Raw genomic sequence first — 22,997 nt, forward strand, 5'->3', positions numbered from 1 at the left:
ATATATAAATATAGAAGGAATATGGAAATACAGAAAAATATAGAAAATATAAAATATAGAATAGAAATATAGATGGTGGCATAGCATCACCATCATTTCATCTAGCAACAGGCATGGGCAGTATTGAAGATACATATATCTTCTGTACTATTTTATGTATCGATATTAGGTATCGCTTGCCAAAAATGAAAGAATCAGAGTATCCGTATCAAAAACATATATTTACTATACCGTGCATTTTAAAGATACAGTGAATGAAGGCACATTAATGAAGGCAGTGATAGCATAGCAGTAGAGCATCTGCCCCACGTGCAAGATGACCGGGTTCGAATTTCGGTGTTACGCAATTCTCCACCGGGTTAAAACAAAAAACCATGTCGATCGAATTGCACAACCAGGCCTGGTTGTGAAATTCGATCAACATGTTTTTTTGTTTTAACCCGGTGGAGAATTGTGTAACCGGTGACCAGAACCGACAACGCACTCCCTCACCAGAACAGGATTTGGCCGCGTTTGAGTTAATGGCATGATCGTAATATTGACATTTTTTCACGCAAGTCGAAGAGTTTCAAAATAAGTGGTTGTGTCTTGTTTGTTTCCTTTTAACTCATCCTGAGGCATCTTTTGACACCACTCACTGTTAACCCTAGCCTTTCCATAAAAACACCATCAATTACTTCCTTTTCCAGGTCGTCACTAGTCTCCTCGCTTAGCTCTTTTATACTGTAAATGACCAGGTTATTTCTGCTGCCTCTGTTTCCTAAACAGAGGTTCCTAACTGTACTGAGCCGCTCCCGAAGTTCCAATATTGCCGATTCTATGTCTTTTACCTTCGTGGCTAAGACATTTAGGCTCTACAGCAGTTTCTCAATACCATCAATTACGAATGCTCAGTTAAATTGGAAAGTTTGTTCTCAATTATGTTTTCAGATGCCTGCAAGCCCTACATTGTCAAATTAATCTTGCTCTGGCCTTCTAGCAATTCCAATAGCATTTGTTTTTCAGTCGGGCCAGGATTTGCTTCAACATCGCTACAATGTCACGGATCCCCCGAGAACACTCGGGCCAAAAGAATGGACTAGGCGACAGGTGTACCCCCACAGACGCACATTTAATACACCCTACATGACACAAACACTAGCACACAAAACTAACAAACAAAACTAATACAAAACACAAAGACTACCAATACACACGACCCGGGAACACCCAGTCAGCAACTAGCGTTTGGCGTTCGTGCTCATGGTTTGGTGCTGATGAAGCGTTGCATGGGTCCAGTCAGGGGCATCTAGGTAGCTGATGTCGAGGTGGCATTCGAAGTGCTCAGGCTGGCGTCGCCTCTTTAAAGGAGGCATTCAGAGGACTGGATTGGGAACAGTTGGGGATAAGAGTCAATGGAGAATGACTTAATGATCTGCGATTCACTGATGATATTGCCTTGCTAAGTCACTCAAGAGATGAATTGCACATCATCAATGACTTACCTAAAATATAACACGCAGAAAACCAAAGTAATGTTGAACTGTCTCGCAAGGGAACAGCAGTTCGCAGTTGGTAGCAGATGCTAGAATTGGTAGGGCAATATGTCTACTTAGGGCTGTAGTGACCACTGATCTGTATTATGGCAGGGAAATAACTAGCAGAATAAGAATGGGGTGGAGGCATATGGCAGGTTCTCTCAGATAATGAATGGCAGTTTACCAATATCCCTCAAGAGAAAAGTATACAACAGCTGTATCTTGCCGTTACTCACCTATGGGGCAGAAACGTGGAGGCTCACAAAGAGGGTTCAGCTTAAGTTAAGGACAACGCAGCGAGCTATGGAAAGGAAAATGATAGGTGTAATGGAGGTGGGCGGAGTGGGTGAGGGAACAAATGTGAGTTAATGACATCTTAGTCGAAATGAAGAGGAAGGAATGGGCATGGGCAGGGCATGTAATGTGAAGGCGACATAACCGCTGGTCCTTAATGGTAACGGAGTGGGTCCCAAGAGAAGGCAAGCATAGCAGGAGGCGGCGGAAAGTTAGGTGGGCAAATGAGATTAAGAAGTTTACGGGGATAAAGAAGCCGCAGCTGACGAGGGACACTTAATTGGAGAGACATGGGAGATGCCTTTGCCTTACATTACGCACAGTCAGGCTGATGATGATAATCATGCAGAAGATAGACGGCGTGCTCATATACTTTTGTCGGCATTCTTGGCGACATGAAAGTCTCAGTTACCTTCCTTTCAGTTTTACCTCTTGCCTTTGCAAAGAACACTGTGTTTTCAAGGACAGGGCAGCAGCCATGCTTCTTGCACTTACTACAGTCCATTGCCAAATGGGCATACTCCCACATGGTAGGCGAATCTCGGCCTGCATTCCAATGTGTGTCCCCTTTGAAAACATCCCTTTCAGCGATACCTGATTGGCCAAAATGCCAGAAGCAGATGTGCATTCACTTCCGCCATTTGGGCCAATCAGTTGTCACCGAATGAAATTTTGAAAAAACATGATGCGCAAAACAGACAACACAGGAGAAAGACAGGCGAAACACGCGCAACTTTGCAACTGTTTATCCACTTAAGCGAGTGAATAAAAGGCAAGAGCAGGCTTCAGCAAGCTGGCTATCCTACTTTGCTGATAAGCTCAGTTGCCGAAGCATTACTGAAAAAGGTGAAAAAGTAAGTGCAATAACAGCGCAAAAAACGATGTTACCAAACAGAAACTTGTGATAATTGCTTATATTCATAAGATGGCACACAATCTGAAACATGTTGAGAGAAAGTTTAATGTTCCTGTAGTTTTTTCCACCCGCAAGAAGCTGTTCTCCTTGTGTGGCAAAATGGATCCCAACAAACTGAAAAAAGCAGAATGCCAGAAAAAGCATGTGATGCCGCTTGTAAAATGTGCAGTGGGCATAGTTTATCAGATCCCGCCAACGTGTGGGAAATCTTACATTGGCCAAACGGGCTGATGTATTAATTAATGATTGCCTTGCTGACCATAATCGCGCGTTAAAGAAAGGCTCGGGTACTCTCTTACCACGTAATTGTAAAGCCTGCGGGGAAAAAGAGAAAAAATTTCAGGCGAAGCTGAAGGAAACAAAAATTCTACGCAGGGGCAAAGACACCACAGCCCATGTAAGCACGCCCTGTCTTACAATTTACAAAAAAGAAGGTGTCTTTTTAGATATGTGCTGAGACACATTTTTTTCCTTGAGCCTTTTGTTATCTTTTTGTTTCTACTTGTGCGCATGTGTGGGTCCTCTCTGGTTTTGCCTGTTTGCCTATATATTCACTCGCTCCCTAGGTGAATAAACAGTTGCACTTGTTTCGTCTGTCTTCCTCCTGCATTGTCTGTTTTGCACGTCTGTTTTCAAAACCATGCACCAACTAGCCCCCCCAGCATGTATTACTGAATGGGATGTTTTTGAATGAGCCGCAAGTTGGAATACAGGTCCTCGTTGATGGCCATGAGGCATATTGTGTTTGCTGATGTCTTTTTTTTTTTAACTCTTTCAGCTATTAATCTTTTGGTCAACCTTGGGTACACCTCAGCAAGCTTACGAGAAGAGGTCTAAAATTTTTGGCCTTTAGCTGATGGAACGAAAGACAAGGGTTGTACCAAAAGAATGTATTCATGCAAACATTTTCAACGTATTTGCCACTGATGTCAGTGCGTTTTTTCTTGTAACAGATTTATTTTTCCTAATATGCTTTGAAATCATTCCTTTGTGACTTTTGCAATTCACTGTTCCCAGTGGCAGTGGTCTCATTTGTGGAAATAAACAGTGGTCCTAGATGAATCTTCACTCCAAAGATGCTGTTGTAGCTCGAAAAGTCAATAGGTGGGCCTGAGACCACAGTGAAAATGGTACAGTATCTTTGTTCATTTTTGTTCTTTCAAGAATGGCGCTGTTGTCTTTGTACCATCTCCACTTTTTTCTCATATTTATAGTCAGTATGTGTATTTGGAAAAGCACCATGAAGCAGTTATGGTTCAAAAACGACGTAGAAACACCACTGTAAGCTTGACAAGACAGAACATTCATGTATTGCCAAAGTTCACAAAAATTGGACCTCCTTGCATAAATGGCATCAAAAACAGGCTTACTCGTTACCTGCCTGCAACTTTCTTGACGTTGTGGGAAACGTAATGCAGGTAATGCACAGAACACACTTGCTTCCTCTCTTCCTTGCCCTTCAAATGGTGTGTGTGTGTGTGTAGTTCTCATTTCTCCTCCTTCCTTCCTCCTTGCTTTTTCACGCAGTTTTTTTTTAAAGGAATACATAGCCACTAAATATTTTCTTCCATGTTTTCTTGTTTGAAACGATGCCTTAATATATTAGTATATATGGATCACCCCGTGTATGCCAGGACTGCTAAATAATTTACAATCGAATTTCATCTTGGTGCTCTTTCGGTTCCAGCGGCTGGGATGGTTGTGACATCAAAGGTCTGCGTACTCCACATGCGGCATAAAAAAAAACTGCAATATAATTGCTCCTTCTTTGTTTCCATTAAGTGCAATGCTAAAACCAGCCTGTCTCAAGAGCGATAGTGACTACAAATGAAGAAGCAGTCACCTATATTGACCTTTGATGTCATAGTGATTGTCTGGCTGTCTAAACTGTTCAAAAACAGCACAAGAAAATAAATTGAATTTCAAATTATTTAGCAGTTGTAGCTAAATACCATGTGGTGATCCATGTATTCTAATAGTGTGCTCCACTACAGAGAAAACAACATGCAACTAAAACTAGGTGTCATTTCCAAAAGTGAGTGACAGTATGACATTCACTGCGACCTCCCTTTATCCTTGTTTAACCATGTTAGGACCTTGTTCATAATTCATCAACCTTTTCATGCAGTTCAGATGATAGTAACTGCATGAAGCTTATCTATGTAATAAGGTACACTACCTGTGCAATATATGACACAACTCGGATTGGCACCTACAAAATGTGCCATCTTCTGTCAGGAGCATGTTTGCAATTTGTAACAGTGGGAGAAAGCTAAGCTGGCAGCACAAGCGGCCACTTCAGTAAGAATGAAGCAATTAATGACCTCATTGACACCGCGCCTGGCCTCTTCTTTTTTTTTAAATGCATATCATTTCGTGTATGTAGAATTGCTAGCAAAATTAGCAGAGCTCAAAATGGGACTAAGAGCCTTTGCAAGTTTGTCCAGTGTTACACTATGTGTATGACCGTTTGAATTGTTGAGGACTGGCAGTGATTTCCTCACTAAATTCCCTTGAGATATAGTTTCATGCACCTACATTTCGAGCAATCTATCCCGAGTCAACATACACTGCAGCTGGGTGCGACACTAATGAGGTGTATATTTCAGTGTTTGCCATTCAGCAACTTTGTACACCACAGCTGTCTGGAATATGAAATTGCACATACGAAAGATCTGTTTTTAGATGGACAAGCTTATTATTAATCATTACACAACCTCACTTACACAGCTTTAGACTGGATATCTAAAAGTAATCTTTGTACAACGTGCAGTTATGAGCAGGTTTTATTGCTCTCTCAATGCATACCAATCGTGAACTTCATGTTAACAGTAAATTATTTAAAGAGAAAGTGCACTTTTTAAAGTAATTTTAAAGAAAGCTGCACACAACTACACACAACTTAAGCTTCAGTTATCACTGGACAACCAACTGATCTTAAAAGGGAAGCCGCCGCTATGGCTCATTGGTTATGGTGCTCGGCTTCTGACCCGAAAGACGCCAGTTGGATCTTGGCAGTGGCAGTCGCATTTCGATGGTGGTGAAATGCTACAGACCCATGTTCTGTGTGATGTCAGTGCACTTAAAGGAACCCCAGGTAGTCAGTATTATCTGGAACCCTCTATTACAGCATCCCTTACAGCTTAAGTCGCTTTGGGACGTTAAACCCCATAAATCAGACAAAAATTAAAAGGACACTGAGGATAAATTAAAGTTGACCTGCTTTTCGACAGACTGTGATATTTTAATGACAAAGGAACTGCTCTCGCCAAAAACTGAGCTTTAATAAGATGAAAAACACCAAAAGTCGAACTACAGGTGTTGTCATCACCAGCTGATTTTGAAAGTAAACTGCGTGCGTAAGCACCAAATTTTTGGGTGTGGATTGCGACACTGCCATTCACTTCAAAACAGCGGTAACCCGACCTTCTCAGTTCGGATATCATGAGTGTGACCATAGAGTATAAAGGAGGCTATGGTGTGACTCATGGGGCGGGGAAATTTTTAAATTCAAATTCCTCAGCCATAATTAGCGTTTGCCGGACAAACTTCAGCATATCAAAAAAAAAAAACTCGAAAATACCAGAAGATTCTAAAACATTTGCATGACTGAACAAGATGAAAATAGCCCAAGTTGTGGGAAGTGGACAATAGTGGCTTCACCCCGACAACACACCAGCACACAAAGCTGCCTGTGTGTGAACCAAAAACAGCATTACCTAGAATATTTACCTCTACCATTCACATCACCTTGTTCTTCACAACTTCTTTCTGTTCCCTGAAAGAAGAAAGTCCACAGGGTAAACTATTCTGTGGTCGTGGAAGAGGTAGAGAGAAAAAAAGGTGCAGCCACTGAAAGACCCCACTTCTCGCAAGAATTTCTGGACTGGTTCAAAAAAGTGAAAAACAAATTTCACAGCAGAGCATTGGATCAAATGGGCGTTACCTTGAAGGAGATTAAATGTGGGGCACCGCAAACTAATTACACAATTTTTTTTATACCAAATCTCCCCTTTTAAAACAAGACGTTTAGTTCATTTCGGCCATACATTTGTTCACAGTATGAAGGACGATTTTGTGACAGAGGTGACAAGATGCACAACAAAAGAAGCACTAAAAAAAAATATACCTCTATATGCGGCTCACAAAGTCATAATTTCACACATTTGTAAAATCATGCGTAAAGTTCGTAAAGTTAGTCATGTATTTCATGCAGTCACCGTGGTGAAAAATGCTACTTATTCAAGTCCGAGTTCCTCAACTATAACAACTGGTGTACAATGTTGAGCAAGTGGAAAAATAGATGTGAGAGTAAACTGTTACACTTCAAGAGAGAAATATAAAATGAATATGGTTTTATTTTCCTGCATTAAACTTATCCCAAGCGGCAGACATCGTTGCTTCTCAAATGGCGTGTAAAATTACTCACCGGCATAAAATAGATTACCTGCGTTATCGAAAAGCACGACAAGCTGCCATCGAAAAGCATGAAAGCGAATAAATTACTCACCTTGAATTAAGCTTGTCCAAACGGCACTGTGATGGTCACCGCAAGCGGCAGACATCGTTGCTTCCGAACTGGTGGGCATCGATACGCCCTAAGCTTGCCCAAACGGCACACATCGTCGCTCCTGATAATCACCGCCTCACCGGCGTTAAATAAATTTACCTGCGTTGTCGAAAAGCTGGACAACTTGTTATCCTAAAGGCACGAAAACCGGAAGGCGGCAGGGCGCCGCCATTTGCAATTACCAGCGTCGCATTTTCTTGCCTGAGTTGTCGTAGCAACAGCTGCTCCGCGCGCGCGTTGGCGTAGGCAACATTGGCGTGTTCATAGTTGTCATGGCAACAGGTCCTCCGCGCGCGCGTTGGTGTGGGCAACATTGCGTTTGTCTGTAGCGGCTAGCAAACGGAAACACGCGGCCGGGGCGGCCGCGGCAGAACGGTGGACCATGGGTGGACGGCGGCTGCATTTCGCATTCACGGTGCTCACGTGCTCCGCTTATCTGTGCGACCACGAGCGTCATGGAACAGCTTCACCACATACAGGTACGCATAATTGTCCGCTCTGTCCAATGCGGTATGCTTCTAATACTGCTAAGAATTTTCATTTGAAAGGAAAGCATCCTAACGTGTGTGGACCATTTGTGAAAAATGCTGCAACGCCGTTTTCGTGTGACGTTTGTGGAAATGCAACTTTTACTAATCGGTCCCATTTGATGCAGGACTACCAGTGCCTGCACGGTTTTGTGCCGACGTACAGCACGCACCAGTTCAGCACGACTGAAGGTGAGCGCTACACGACGCATGTCAGCGCAGTCTGTGTCCCCTCTCGTTCTCCCTCCGCCCTGAAGCGCTGTTGGGAAATTATAAATACCAGCTCGCCCAGTCTGCAGTTGTTCAGCATAATTAGCTGTGCATGAAAGATTTTTGTCCTCTTTTGCGGCGCGTATTGTGTTAATTGCATCCAGTCCTTTGTGCCTTTTTCCCCATGCTTGCAGGATGTTGTGAAATCCCGCATGCTGGCTTTGAACGCATATGACAATGCCCCACTTCAGCCGCGTGGCATGTTTGCATTCTTACTTCTCACTCAACCTCTCATTATCTTGAATTGCCGACTATACCTGTGACCCCACGCACCTGTCAAACAGTAGCGTGCATGTTAAGCACTTAGTACTCGTTTACTGATTGCTAGTTATGTGTTTACTAGAGCAAAGTGGAATAAGCGGTAACAAACGAAACGAATTATGGAAACAGTACACTGCATTGTGTGTGACAAATAGGTACAGGATGCATGCACGCTTGTGCTTCCCACCTTTGAACTGCTCATCTACTGTCCCCTTGACTGTTTTGAACAGGAATCTGTTCAGTGCTTAAATGTGATAAAAAGAAACTATTTCCTGGTCTGCGCCCTTCAATGCACAAAAAAAAAAAGCCATGAAGTATTCATTATGTAGCTATAGCATGCACATGTGCAGTCCAGTAGCTAGCTGACAATTGACACATAAGGAATGAACATTCTGAGTAAGAAATATCTTGCCGGGTGCATTTTTCATTTCTTCTGTCACATTAGTCATTTTTCAGACAGGCAGACAGATTGAGGTTGTAGTGCGATCCAGGTCATATATAGGGTTGACGAAAAGGTTTCGATGACCATCGCATCCCCCAAGTAGAATATACAGCAGCTTTTCTTCCGTGTCGTGCGTTTCTGCTGCAGCTGTCATCCTTAGTTTTCTAACTGAAGTATGTGAGCAGGTGTAACACAGAAACGAATGTGACAAAAATATAACATTGTGTGTACATTTGTTACAGCTGGCAAAATGAAATAATAAATCAGACTAATAGTGCCTTGCCTGCAAGAAGTGTGTTTGGTATGCTAAGTGTCAGTAAACAAAATATTAAAAACGGTGAAATGGTGAAGTGTAGAAGCATACCTTGGCATTCCTTTAAACGGCGTAGTAGATTGGGTTACTGCTGCTATGGGCTGCTTACAGAGATTTCAGTGCCCACTGAACATCACGCTCATTGAAATTTCAGGCGTGCATTTGTTGCATCCTTGTTCTTTTTTTGTGTGCATGCGTGTGTGCAAATATTTTTGTGGTAAGGTGCCTCCTGTGCTTTAAGTTTCAGAAGAATATGACTGAATGTTATAACATACCACTTGCTTGTTCTATGCATGTACCATATACACTTGACTAAGGGCCCTGCACTCGTCTATGGGCCACTATGCCCGGCTTGGGAGCCACTAATTACGGGGGGGGATTTGCAAAAAGCAACTGCACTTCACGCATGTGTAGCCTTCCTTGTGTGGCACGCTACCCAAGGAGCTACCAGTAATGACAGCTGTCTGCTGCTATCATTGTTGTCATCTTCAAGCATGCATGTGCTCAGAGCCAATGGAAACGGCCGACCATGAAATGATGCCGACTGGACAGCTAAGTTGTCTGCTTGTAGATTTTAAATTCTTAGTGTGTGGCGTCTCCAGACATTGTTTTAAAATTACAGGAATTTGAAATGCAATGAATACAACAGAAATGACTTCATCTACTATGGTAGCAAGGATTTGGGCCCAAGCATCCGTGACAGCAGTATCGACGAAGCATAAAGGTGCCTGCGACTGGCTGTATAGACCTTTTTCAGTTTTAGCCTCACTCCCAATGCGCCGAACACCGCCATATTGCTTTCCTCCTCTCTCACTGGTTCGGAAAGGTGGTGTCCGTGCGTTCTCTGCGGTTCTCCGTGTTTACTGTATGCGGTTGCTTAGCTGTAGTAGCTCGATTTGGGTGTATGTGCGATTAAAGCTGAAACTAGGTCTTCGGGAAACCACTGCACAGTCGTCTGCTGTTCGAACAACTACAGGAAGCGAAGGCAGCTTGAATCGGAGCAGTGTGAAGAACACAGAGAGCCTCAGCGGCAGTGCAGTTGCGGGCTGTTTCAGCTACACATACCTTACACGCGAGCACCTACTGCTGATGTCGCTACGGTATGTGTCGTCTATGACCCTTGCAAAATCAAAACATAAGCAATAATTTGGGTAAACGATGCAGCAGCAATTGCGGGTTATGTGAAACATTTCTGTTATAACTGCCGACACTGGTGACTGATTATTAACGGCACTGTAAACATAGCTACCTGACAGTACTTGAAAGCCATGATGCATTGCACAAATGCCACAGCTGTTTGCTTGCAGTAAATATCCGATAAACCAGCAGGACTTAAAAAACTGAAGGCCGCAGCTTTGACGTGTCTACCTTGCATCGTGACACATCATCGACCAAATACTATTTTCAACTGATGCCATAATGCAAAGTGCCGATTGTTTAAAAAAAAAATGTGCCTTTTAGGGACATGTAATCAGCAGGCACGCAGTGCCCACCCGAACACACGCACGCGCTTTCTCGCTCTATCGGCATTAATCAGCAGCCGCACCCGAGACGGACCAAGCAGATGTGCCCCTCAGAAACTGTCACAGCAGGTGCACCAGCTTCGAGTGTATAAATTACATCACGTTTGAAGGCCAGATGCCTCTCTACTACATCTTTTTCCGAGTTTAGCGAAATATCACACGGCGCGAAGCTCCAAATCCAATTTCCTCTGTTCCTCCAACACTTTGCTTCGACGCGCGACGCCGTCGGATGCACTGGCACTCCGAAGAGCGCTGCCACACACTCGCATGTTCACGCTAAGAGTGGACCACCCTACAGCTGCACACTTCACCAGTTATTTTACCGTTAGTACGAAGTAATCAAGAAATTTATGCAAAGCCAAAAGCTGCAACAGAACTCTGCGCTTATGCACTCCAGCGGTGCCTTCTCCATGTAGCACTGCAGAAAGTACTGTTTTTTAGGACAGTGCGGAGGGAAAATGTAGTGAAAGACGCGGTCGAACGCAGTTGCAACCTGTTCGTGTCACCGGCGCAATGCAGAGCAGACCGCTTGAGTGCTTGACAGCAACACTGCTGTTAGCTCGGAACGGAGCGGTTTTTCTTTTATAATTATAACTACTACATAGAAGCGCTCAGCAAGTTTCATGCTCACATTAATAAATGTCTCGATTATTGATACCAGAAAGCCGTTAAATGAATTGCGCACACTTGCGTAGAAGTGCGCCTCTAATGTCTATTTTCAGCACAACTTGCAGGGAAACATCCGCGTCGCCGCTCGCCGAAGCATGGGCCATTTTGTTCACAGTTGCTCAGTGCATACAGTGCAATACTTTGCAGGTCAAAAATCGTGCAAAAATCAACACTGGGATAAGGCTGAACAGCGCGGCGAGTACTCGCTGCGTGTATTGCAGCGGCGGCCACCCAAGCCAACATGGCGAAGAAATCGGCCAGACGCAAGACGGCGCTGCTGTCGAAAGATGGCCACGTGCACCTGAAAAAGGTCTATAGTACAGTAAAGTAGTTTTCCCGTAATATGGTTGGGAGATTGAACAATAAGTGTCGCTTTCGTGTAAGGGCTGCACCTTGCCAAAATTGCGAAATAAAAATGCAGACTTTACTATAGTAGAGTTTATGCAGCATTTCTTTATTCGTTGTTTCTGAGGTTTTATTTTTTAATGCAAGAGTATTAAAAGCCTGACTGGGGAAAAAAAAAATGTCAGTCGTAAGATTCGCCACTTGGCTAGAGGGAAGCAAGGTCACTTGTGGTAAAGGCACCAGCGGCATCTAACGCTATTCAATTGCTAACACACGTGGTAATCGGGTGTTCCTGCAATTTTTTTTTTTGTATGCATCTGTGGTTTGCCTTTCTTAGTGCAGTTTGTGTGGTTGCCTGAAGCAAACCACATCTTGAAATGTTGGCATGCCAAAACCTTAAATGGGGCACATGCATTCTGAGGCATGTATCCTTGGCAGAGTTTGTTTCGGTATGCATTCTCACGTATTATATTCTCTGTTTACAGGTTTCAGCGTGAACATCATTGCGTTTCTGGTCCATCTACATTAGAGCACTGCACGGGCCTCAATCTGGGGCCCGAGACCTGAAGCCCGAGCCCGGCCCAGGCCCGTGGCTTCAAGCCCGGGCCCGGCCCAGGCCCGCTAAATTATCGCTCTAGCGAGCCCGACCCGGCTCGGAATCCCGGAGTGAGACCCAGCCCGGGCCCGGCCCAGCCCGTTTCACAGTAACGCTTGAGGTACACCGCTCACTCTGAGCAAGTAGACTGCTACTAGACCGATAAGGAACTGGCCGTCAAAGGTTCTGAAACCACAGTTTGGCTTGCAGAAAGTTGGTTCTTTTTAACCCAGAAGGAAGTGATTAAGAGTAGTGCTCACCAGGCCCTCTTTTGGACAGTGATCTCGTGTAGGTGCGCAAAGATAAACTCGGAAGTTCCGAAAGCGAAATAAAAAGGGCTGCATACGCGCGTAATAGACTTTGCATTCCCCCATGATTTTAATCAGTTATATTTTTCCGCCTGGAAGAATAAACATTAAAGCTACCTAGCAAGCAGTGGGATGACATTTTTTTAGTGAACGCGATCTCACAGGTTGAAATCATAGCCGAACTGGTCGCCTTTCAGCAGAAACGAAAAGTTAAATGACCTGAGTATTTCATGGTGTGTGTTTGGAAGACTATAAGCGTCTTAAACTTTGGGATGACGAATGGTCAATGGCCAATTAAGACCGGTTGATTTTTACTCTTACTGGTGGAGCAGAAGATAACGTGCGAACGACGTGATAATTTACAGGGCAAAACCCTTGCCATCACAACCAGGCTGAAGAAGCGAGGAGAGATAGATGTGCTTATTCGATGAGATTTACAAACTCTCGCGAGCTTTCGTGGCTATTTCATTTACGAGACGTTCCGGTCAGCTCATCAAAAAGAAAACCAAACGCGCTTTAGTTTGTGAATTTTCTCACATGAGAAAAATATAGCTATAAAATTAAGGCTATGTTTTTGGGGCTTAAGGGCCCAAGGGGAGTCAGGCTGTGAGAGATACCGAAGCAAAGGGCTCCGGACCATTTCGACCACCTGGGTTTCCTCAACGAGAAATGATACTACAAAGTACATGGCTGTCATGCTTGCCGCCTAAACAGAAATGCGGCCGCCGAGGATTGAAGCAAACCCTGGTTCCCCGGCTCAGTAATCAAGCGCCTTGACCACTAAGCCACCACGGCGTAGAAATAAGGAAATAAATAAGTCAATGAATAAAGTTTAGTTTTTTTCTCAGCGCGTACTATAACCCATAGCTCATTCGTGTCGCTGCTCCAATGTCGCAGTTGTGTACTTGACTCTGCAATAGTGAATGAATAGTCGGACACCAGCTGTTTCTGTACGGACCCAAGGCCCACTCGCGTCCGCAACTTTAAGCCCGAGCCCGGCCCAGGCCCGCAACTTCAGGCCCGGGCCCGGCCCAGGCCCGGCAAAAGAGATCGTGTCCCGGCCGGGCCGGGCCCGGGCTTTCGGGCCGGCCCGAGCCCGTGCAGTGCACTAATCTACATTTTGCCTGCCCGCAGTTTTATCACAACGCTTGGATATTGCACCGTTGCTCTTGAGGAAACCTGCAAACTGCCTGCATTTTAGCACTAGAATTCTTTGCTCATGTTTATGCTAGTGTTCTAGCGCATATTTACTTTTTAAAATTGTGCATGATCCTGAACTGCCTTGTGATGGCATGTGCACCGCTTGGGGAGCAGCGTTTTTTCTTTCCCCATCCAGCATGCTCCTTCCTTTAATATCAGTTTTGCAGACATGCCATGATCTACAATGTGAACTTCTGCATGTTTTTTAATTTTTTTTCTCTTGTTCCTATCTCTTGATTCCTTATGCATACTCTGAGAAGGTTGCTGGTCAGCACCGGTCAGTGATGCTAACTAAAATACAGTTAGAGGGCCCGCCGTAATGGCTCTGGCTGCTGACTGCAAGGTGGTGCAGTCAAATCCTGGCCACAGTTCGATAAAGGTGTAAAAACTCCTGTGTGTTGTGAGATGTCAGTGCATGTCAAGGAACACGTACATTCAGTCTAAATTAATCCACAGCCCTCCACTAGGGCGTTCCTTGTTGCCACTGTGCAACTTTCGGGCATGAAACCCTGCGTGCCATACCACAGCAGTATGGCTGAGGGTCCAGTTATGTCAGAACGTTGATGTTTGTTTTGAAAATATTTAAAATTGGTTACTAGCTCTATGAGTGCAGCTGTGCACAATACCAGTGATGGCCAGTGTGCCATGCCTCTTGTTACCATGGCACTGGGCTGAAGCTACTAATATAAAAACATTTCAGCGCAGACACATCCAGCTGACAGTTTAGGACTATGGTTCTTGCATGCGATGCCTTGAAGGTGCACTAAACAGGATTTCTTGTTGTCTCAGTGTACATGCTGCGAACATTCTAACAAATGCCCTGGATCCCACATTTTTTTTTTAAGTCACCATGGAGAGTAGGAGGAGTCAGCCAACATGGTTGGTATGGTAAAAAGCGTGTGGAGTGGCTTTCAGCCAATTGTGTTTCAGCTCCGCTGTGCCGTTGGCTGAGTAATATGCATGCAGAGTAATCTTGGAAAATGTGTGGGCTGCTGTTTGGACTACGTACAGCTGTAACAGACGGCCGGGCACATCACTACTGTAGCTGCAGATGAGGAAACATTGTCAAATTGCTTCGGATTTACTTCAGTGATATATTCTCTGAACAACAAATATGTACCAGTTTTATCAGATTACTACTCACACAATGTCCAAAAACAGTAGTGAAAATTACTTTGGGTATCTTAACAGATGATAGTATTTTCATTGGCCATCGCAGATTGACGAGGTCGAGTCTCTCAAAACCAAATATAGTCCATGCGTATTTTACTTCCGCGGGCTTAATTTGTGGCTATGTTCTCTGCATTTGAAAATATTCATTCAAAGAAAACATAATACCTTTATGCTCGTGTTGGTTTTTTAAAATCAATGTAGGCATTTGCTCGTCTGCTGGAAGCTGCTCGCGACTTTGCTGTAGCTCATTTGAGCATGTGCACATGCTGCTGAATAAAGAATTTTCAGATATTTTGTGTTTTGATGAATGAGCTCCAACATGAGATTCCTCACATGCACAGCACTGTTTGCGAGCACCTTGAACACAGAATGTTTCCAAAGAAGGGGCCATGCAGAGCACACACTAGAGGGTTTGATGTTGGTCTCGTATCGAGGTCGTTATTGCTTTTGTGGGTGCAGAGAGGAAGTTACGTGATATAGAGCTCGGCACCTCATCATGTTTGAACAAGACGACAAATTCTTTGTCACAAACTTTATTTCAATGAAGGCATAGTCGACACATTACTCGGAGAATGAGATGCTGGCTGTTTGCTTTCACAAGGAACGAAAAGGAAGTGAACACTAGCGTAGGCAATTTCAATGGAGCTGCAGTGCAAAAGTGCCCGTGTGTTGTGGAAGTGAATCGGATATCTGCAGGGCGTGCGTCCAATGTAACCACAGTTCCACAATGCAGGTTCTTTTAGCTTGTGTGCAGTTTTGGGATCAAGCAGACTTCCAGTGAAACTTGGTCAGGCGAAGTACATGTGGCCAAAGCCCAGCCCTCCCGCAGCCTGTGCTGCCTCTAGGGCACACTCTAGGGTGTAGTGAAAAGTGCCTCTTTGCAACAAACTTATGTTAGCTGCATGTACCGGGTGTTTCAGTGAACATTTTCAAAATTTTATTCTTGAGGGAAAACTATGGCTTTTGTGGCATAGTATTATCAGTATTGACGGACATCAGAAAATGGGTGAATCATCTTAACTAGTAGAGCTATGTACCTAGTAGCAATTAGCGATTTGTAGTCGGTCGTTAGTAATAGCCATATATTTTTAGAATTTAGAAAACAATTACCCTCGGCACTGTGGCTCGACAAAATTTGGCTTTTTTTCGACTAGTTACGTACACTAGAGGGGTTGCTTTGCCTGCATGCTTTTGAAAGCACATGTATTAGGTTTTTTCGCGATGCAGCCAAATTTTGTCGAGCCACAGCGGCGAGGGTAATCGCATTTTCGAAATTCTTAAAACTTGTGTGGCGATTACAGAGCAGGCTTCAATAACTGCAACTAACTGTCTAACTCTACTAGTAATTATTAAATATTAGTTAATGAGCTTGCTAATTAAGAAATTTAAGAGGTTTTCTGGCGTCCATCAACACTAGCCGCCGTGGTGGCTCAGCGGTTATGGTGCTCGGCTGCTGCCCCGAAAGATGCGGGTTTGATCCCGGCCGCGGCGGTCGAATTTCGATGGAGGCGAAATTCTACAGGCCCGTGTACTGTGCGATGTCAGTGCATGTTAAAGAACCCCAGGTGGTCGAAATTTACGGAGCCCTTCACTACGGCATCGCTCATAGCCTGAGTCGCTTTGGGACGTTAAACTCCATAAACCAAACCAAACCACCAACACTAGTAATACTATGCCAAAAAAGCTATATTTTCACCCCAAAAAGCCTATTTTTGAAAATTCTTGAAAGTGTTCGCTGAAACACCCAGTATATTTGTATGCACACAGCTGGAAAAACCATCAGGTTAAGCAAAATATCACCTTGACAAAATTACTTCGCCTTGCTGTTGCATGCTGAGAAACCACAAAGCCCGAATTCCTGTATATTGCCGAAACTAAAGTTTAGCCTGCTCACAAAGCTGCGTGAGCAAAGAAACTGTCGTGCCTCTGCGCACAACCTTGAGGCTTTGTTTGCCTGCAGAACTTGAAAAGCACACCTTAAGTCCGGCTTGCCCACAAAACTCTGCACAAAGACACAATTCTAGCCCAGCCCAAAATCCAGATAGCTTGCACAACCTTCATGAGCAAGCTGTCCTGTTGAAAGCAAGATTCAGGTTTTTTGGCTCGCCTCCTGGTGAGGAATTGTAATAATGCTTGCAACCTGTTCAATCAGCTGGGTGCCTAATCCCTAATGACTGCAGGAAACAAGACGACCTTTTTCGCACTGACACTTGGCAGCATCTCTGCAAACTATTTACAATGTTCATTTGAGCCAGCAGGCCAGTGTGAAGTGTGCAGCACAAAACCAATGTGTTTTACCCTGAGATTACACCTTGGCACACGCATAGAATGACACTGATGATAAAGCAAATTTGGCCTGTATGGACGGGCCAATCCCTGACCGTCGTCCTGCTCCTCCATGAACATCCGAGAGAGTGCGGCCAAGACAGCTGTGACAGGAAATCATCTTTTTAAGTGAACACAAGAAGCAACTACAACACGAGAGTCACAGAAGCTTGCAAGAATGCCAATGACGATGGTGACTTCTTTGTCTGTCCCAAAGTTCTCAAAATGAGTATTTGATTATTCAAGTTAAGTTAGGCATTGACCTAAGCGCACACATTGTGTTGGATGCTAAATGTCCAATGCATCTTATTCCACCTGTCCTTGCAGAGATGCTTTCTGCATTAGGAAAAGTAACTGTTGGTCAAATGTGCAGGGAAACCCCCAAGGTGGGGTAGATTTGTAATAAGGGAGGAGTTACTCATTTGCATCCACCCAAGGGCAGGCATACGGCTACAAAGGAAGGCTACACAGCTTTCTCAGAAACTTCGTAGTTAAAAGAAAAATTCATCCTGGTCCGGGGTTCAAACCCGGGACCACCGCTTCACTGGAGCAGTCACTCTACCAACTGAGCTAACCGAGAAGGTTAGCATATGCCAAGGCTCTTAACTGGGCTAGTTGGTTGCTATAATTCGACATAATGGCTAGCACACACGGAAGGAATCCTGTCACTAACGTCACTAGACAGGACACTAGCGTTTGTCCTGTCTGGATTCCTTCTGTGTGCGTCTCCCTTGTGCACTACCCTTTATGTCGAAGTTAGCATATGGTAGCGCAAGAGCGAATTGATCAATAACTTGTAATGGGAACATTGTTGATCAAACACTTGACCAGCAATGACCCCTAAACATTTCACCAACACGAGTTATTGATCAATTTGCTCTCGTCTTGGTTAGCTCGGTTAATAGAGTAACTGCTCTGATGAAGCAGGGGCCCCGGGTTCGAACCCCGGACCAGGATGAATTTTTCTTTACCTACAAAGTTTCTGAGGAAGCTGTACAGCTTTCCTCTGTAGCCGTATGCCTGCACTTGGGCGGATGCGAATGAGTAATTACTCCCTTTTTAGGAAAGTAACTCCTTTCTAGGAAAGTAACTGTGATTCATACTGAAAAAATTGCGCAGAAACAACGAGGACAAAGCAAAGACACGACAAGGACGAGCGCTATCATAGGATAGCGCTCGTCTTTGCTTTGTCCTCGTTTTTTCTGCGCAATTTTTTCAGTATGCATATCAACCAACTTTGCAACTGGAATATTAACTTATAAAAACTGGGTTGTGATGCTGCTGTTGGGCTGTTGCACTGGGCTGAGTGAAAGGGCGAGACACCGCATGGTGTGTGTGCTGATCGCAGCCATATGGAACCGCCACTGAACTGTAACAGCAGCCAGAACATGACACTCTTTGGTGACATTTATTCATAGTTTCATGTCAGTGTCCTCATATGCAGTTCAAAAATCTGCTCAACTAAGTATCTGCCCTAAGCAGGCAATGACACTCGGCAAACAGCGCTACACTAGCAGACGACATATGGCGATATGATGAAACCCACCAGTTTGCTTGGGGGCAGCGGGACAATGCTGCAAAAAGCACCACTGCACTACCTAATTCAAAGGTACAAGGGTACAACCGTCTCACCACGCTCCCCGCTTTCAGTATTTTCATTTTCTCCTTCCACCGAGTATGACTCCTACTCAATAGCCAGCTAGCTGTGGCACGGATTTGGTTAAAACTGAATTTAGTACAAATTTATTAGTATTTTTTTTTTCACACAGAAAAATCTAAACCTCAGTCAGAGTCCGTGCGTCAATTCAGGATGCCGAACTCATACACCGTACTGCAGCATACCATACCAAGTATGCTGCCACCTAGAACTCGAAGAAACTGAAAATTTTGGAAATTAATGTCCCAAAGTGACACATCGGCTATTAAAAAACAAACTATATCAATGTGGATCTGCGTGGCCTTAAAGACATTTCCAGTGCCCACATGGGCTGAGGCCATTGCAATGACCTCGTTATCTTGGAAAGAAACTAGAGCAACTGTTATGTTCATCTAGGGTGGGTTTAATGTGAACTGAAACCAAACGCTATAATAGCAATGCTTCTTTACGTAGGAAGCCTCGGCGTAGCTACCACAGCCTACCTTTCTCACTTTTGTTTCTATTTTCACTGCTCAACCTACCATGCGGTTTCCACAAATAGTGCCACCAGCCAAACTCTCAAACCTTTTTCTGCTAAGGAAAAAATTTCACCAAATGAAGTAGCCATACATGTGGCATCCGACGTGTTCGCTTCGACACAGTTACTGTGTGCTGCACTACGACAGATCTGCCAAGTCCCCAGTGGAGACATACACTATTTATGCTTGCTTCCTTCCAATGATTTCAACAGCAAGGCCATCACAGTTGGAGCAGACAACGATAACTGTTTTCCTTTGGCTTTTTTGGCTTTCCTTTCGAAGATTGCTATCAAGCAATGCACTTTGTCAGCTGTATTATTCAGTTATTAATGCTTCGTTCCAAATGCACAAGCAGCAAGCACTGGTGTCTGCCAGCAAAGGTTTGACTTTTGAGGAACTAGTTCCTGTTCTTTGGGCCCCTTTCTGCATTTGAATCTGTACATCGAAAAGCTCCAATTTTGAAGAAACAACTCATGCTTAAACAGGTATGGCAGGGATTCTGGCAGCACTTTACACATTTCCGTGCACAGATATTAAAGAAACAAAACAAAAACCAACAATAGGAAAAAACACTTCGTAGCGCAATCTTTGCGCTTTTCAAAAGCGCAAGCTCTGCTCCCTGAAAGTAATGCGACAAAAGTGCACAAGTCGTCGACGCAGGACCCTCCTTCCAGCTCACAGTGGCAATCAATGCCACAGGGAGCAAAGTACAAGTGCCGATACAAGTTTTCGGGACACGCAAATTACAACAAAATTTATTTTCTGAACAGTTTCAGCATGCATCCACGAACTGACGGATGAACTACGTGTTTTCCTTCGCGAACAACACGATGCACTTCTTAATGCCAGGCTGGGCCTCTACGTAGAGCGAAAATTCAGGCTTTTTTGTGATTTCGGCATTCCGAAAACTTTCGTGGGCACATACACGTACTTTTCTTTCCACTTGGGTGTAACTTATGCCCCATCGAAGTCGCCTACGGCACTGGGACCGTGGCATGTGACGAGCATTGGCCACAGACGCACTCGCCTTACCATGATTTACTGAGAAAGAAAACAGCTACAAGCATGTCAGGAGACCATGCTATGCTGTGAAAGAAAAGTGGTAGTCAAATTCCGATTCAACGTCAGGAGTCTCCATGCAGACAGATCCGCCAGCTATTTTCGGCAGAAGCTGGCGCTGCCCTAGTAAACTGCATCGCTATCCTCCTCCTGTCATTCTTGCTCTGGACGTAGTGAAAAGGTAATCTAACGTTTTCACTGCGAAAAAAGAAACTGTCTGCTGCTGCTGCAAAAAAAAAAAGGCAACAGCGAGGCGCGATCGCTGTTCCGACCAAAACGTACTTATCTTTCCAGCCGCAAAAAGAAATGCGTTCACAGGCGTGCAGGGCGCCTTATCTTGCATTAACTACAGTCGATACTCGTCTCAGGTAAGAAGCTAGTTCGAATAAATTAAGAAATAATGCAGACAGCCACTTACGCTCCAAAGAGTGAGACGTCCATCTTGGAAACGGTGTTTATAAAAGCGTTTTCTTATAAAGTAAACAGATGGCGCCAGAGTGCAAACGCATTTTGTTACAAAACCGACAGGTGGCGCCACAGGGCATCATACTGATTTTTAGTGATATGATATGCCAACGTTTTGAATTTGTTCTCAAAAAAGCGCGAATTTTTCTCGGAACGTTTAAAAGCGTAAACTCCCCATACGTGCTCGCCGCGCCCGAACGGGTATGAAAGGTTGTAAAGTGCATTCCATGTCGTACATAGCATAAAAATACATGTCAACATAAATTTGATTTTCAGCATCATGCATCATTTCTGGCTTCCCACAAGGTATAATTGGCAAAATTAAGCTAGTATCTGGACTACACCAGGTCCTGTCTTGGCCGTATGACCATCCAACCAGGTTTAATAAAAATGTCTTACTGAATGATGCAGCCATGTATTGCAAAATTAGGATCCCGCAGCACTGCAGCAGTGCAAAATTGCATTCTTCATAAAGTTCCTGTTACTCAGTGCAGCCATTCATTGCACTTTACAGCTGCAGGCTGAAGTGCAATGCACAGACGAGTAAAAATAATGGTAACCATTAACAACGAACAGTGCTGTATAAGCAGCATTGTACTGCAGTCACTTTTAACACATTTCTGGAAGTATGCACTAGTTTCAGTCGCAAGTTGCACAGCAATGCGCCTTTGGTAATGTATTTAACAGCGGCGTCTCTCATAGCCTCAGTCGCTTTGGGACGTTAAACCCCATAAACCAAACCGTATTTAACAGCAGCGCCCATGTTAACTTTTCACATTTTTACAAGTAATGCCTTTCACAACAGCTTTAAGGAACACAAAGCAGCCTTTGTCTGTAGCTGCTCACAGCTAGCACACCACTGCAGTGGCTGATCACTGAGGAGTCTACAAAGTATCTCAAAATCAGAACTTTATTTTCCAACTCCATGTAGCCCGGTTCCCCAGCAGCTGACAGCAGTCAGTAGCTCAGGGGCACCAGGAGGATTGCACGAAAATCGGAACAAAACACTGCCAGGACCTTGCACATGTGGTGAATGGATATCATTACAAATGGTAAGACCACAGCACAGAGCAGAGGAGTGAAAAAAACTGCAACAAAGCATGTAACTAGCAGTAAACTAAAATGAAAGGTACCTGGCAATAGTACTGGGAGATGTGTAGTGATGGAAAAGTCAGCAAGGACCACGGCTTCAAAACACAAAACCATAAAACAGATGCTTGGGCAAGTTGGTAACTCATTTTCACCGGAACAGCGCGCACTAAGACACGGACAAGAAGGGAGACACGACACACACGAGCGCTGACAAAACCATAGTCATGATTTCTTCACCACTACACACACTGACATTTTCCACATCTCTACCTTTCAAATTCATTAAAGCACAAAAATCTAGGGCCTTTGGGCACAATGAACATGTCATTTTGATGCTGAATTATCATACACAATAAAAGATGATGATGATAGTGAATTTTTATGGTGCAAGGGCATCTGCGGCCAAAGAGCGCCATGGCGCAAGGTATTTTTCATTTGCTCAAGGTGGGGTCAAAGACCAATTCCCAAGAATTTCACCCTGATTAAGCCGAGCACTGGGCCAGGGGATGCTTGAACCCATTGTATCACCGGTGGGCACCCGGCGGCAATGGGGATGGAACCCCACATCTCCTGCATGCGAGGCGGGTGCTCAGACCACTAGGCTGCCTCTGCGGTACAATAAAAGAATCATCACTATGTAAATGCAGCACAAGCAGTGCAGTTACAGACATGGAAGCAAATGCATGTAAGATGTGCATGGGTGTAATCCCCATGTGGCATAGGTCGAGACCCTGAAAAAGTGACCAGTTTCTCGGTGTCGTTGATTCAGCTACTTTCAAAAGGCATACTTGCCAACGGCACAGGTAAAAGCGTACTAAGTGCATGCCAATTCTGATTCGGGTGCCAACATCACAGACCCAGCAAACCAAAAACCTCTCTGAGACATCTAGCTAGACGTCTCTGAGAGGTTTTTGGTTTGCTGGGAGATGTCGTAGAGGGATTTTGTTTTGAAACCGGA

The 22,997-nt window shown here is 44.3% G+C and overlaps 2 long non-coding RNA genes across 4 annotated transcripts; one reads left to right on the forward strand and one right to left on the reverse strand.

Moving 5' to 3' along the window:
* Window positions 1–1,369: 1,369 nt before the first annotated feature.
* LOC149352274 (uncharacterized) lies at window positions 1,370–20,930 on the reverse strand. The gene is made up of 3 exons (XR_016290726.1): window positions 20,901–20,930; window positions 7,238–17,352; window positions 1,370–6,505 (listed from the first exon to the last, which is right to left on the reverse strand). It is a non-coding gene; the product is annotated as an uncharacterized LOC149352274 (long non-coding RNA).
* LOC149352275 (uncharacterized) lies at window positions 6,881–15,214 on the forward strand. Of its 3 annotated transcripts, XR_016290723.1 has the most exons (4): window positions 6,881–7,776; window positions 7,953–8,016; window positions 11,450–11,612; window positions 12,133–15,214. It is a non-coding gene; the product is annotated as an uncharacterized LOC149352275 (long non-coding RNA). The 3 variants fall into 3 exon arrangements; XR_016290722.1 differs by having other exon boundaries at window positions 6,891–7,776; window positions 11,450–15,214; XR_016290724.1 differs by lacking the exon at window positions 11,450–11,612 and having other exon boundaries at window positions 6,919–7,776.
* Window positions 20,931–22,997: the final 2,067 nt, after the last annotated feature.

This window comes from Amblyomma mixtum, chromosome 3, assembly GCF_055824585.1.
Source record: "Amblyomma mixtum isolate Tamu chromosome 3, ASM5582458v1, whole genome shotgun sequence".
In the NCBI taxonomy this organism is placed as follows: Eukaryota; Metazoa; Arthropoda; class Arachnida; order Ixodida; family Ixodidae; genus Amblyomma; species Amblyomma mixtum.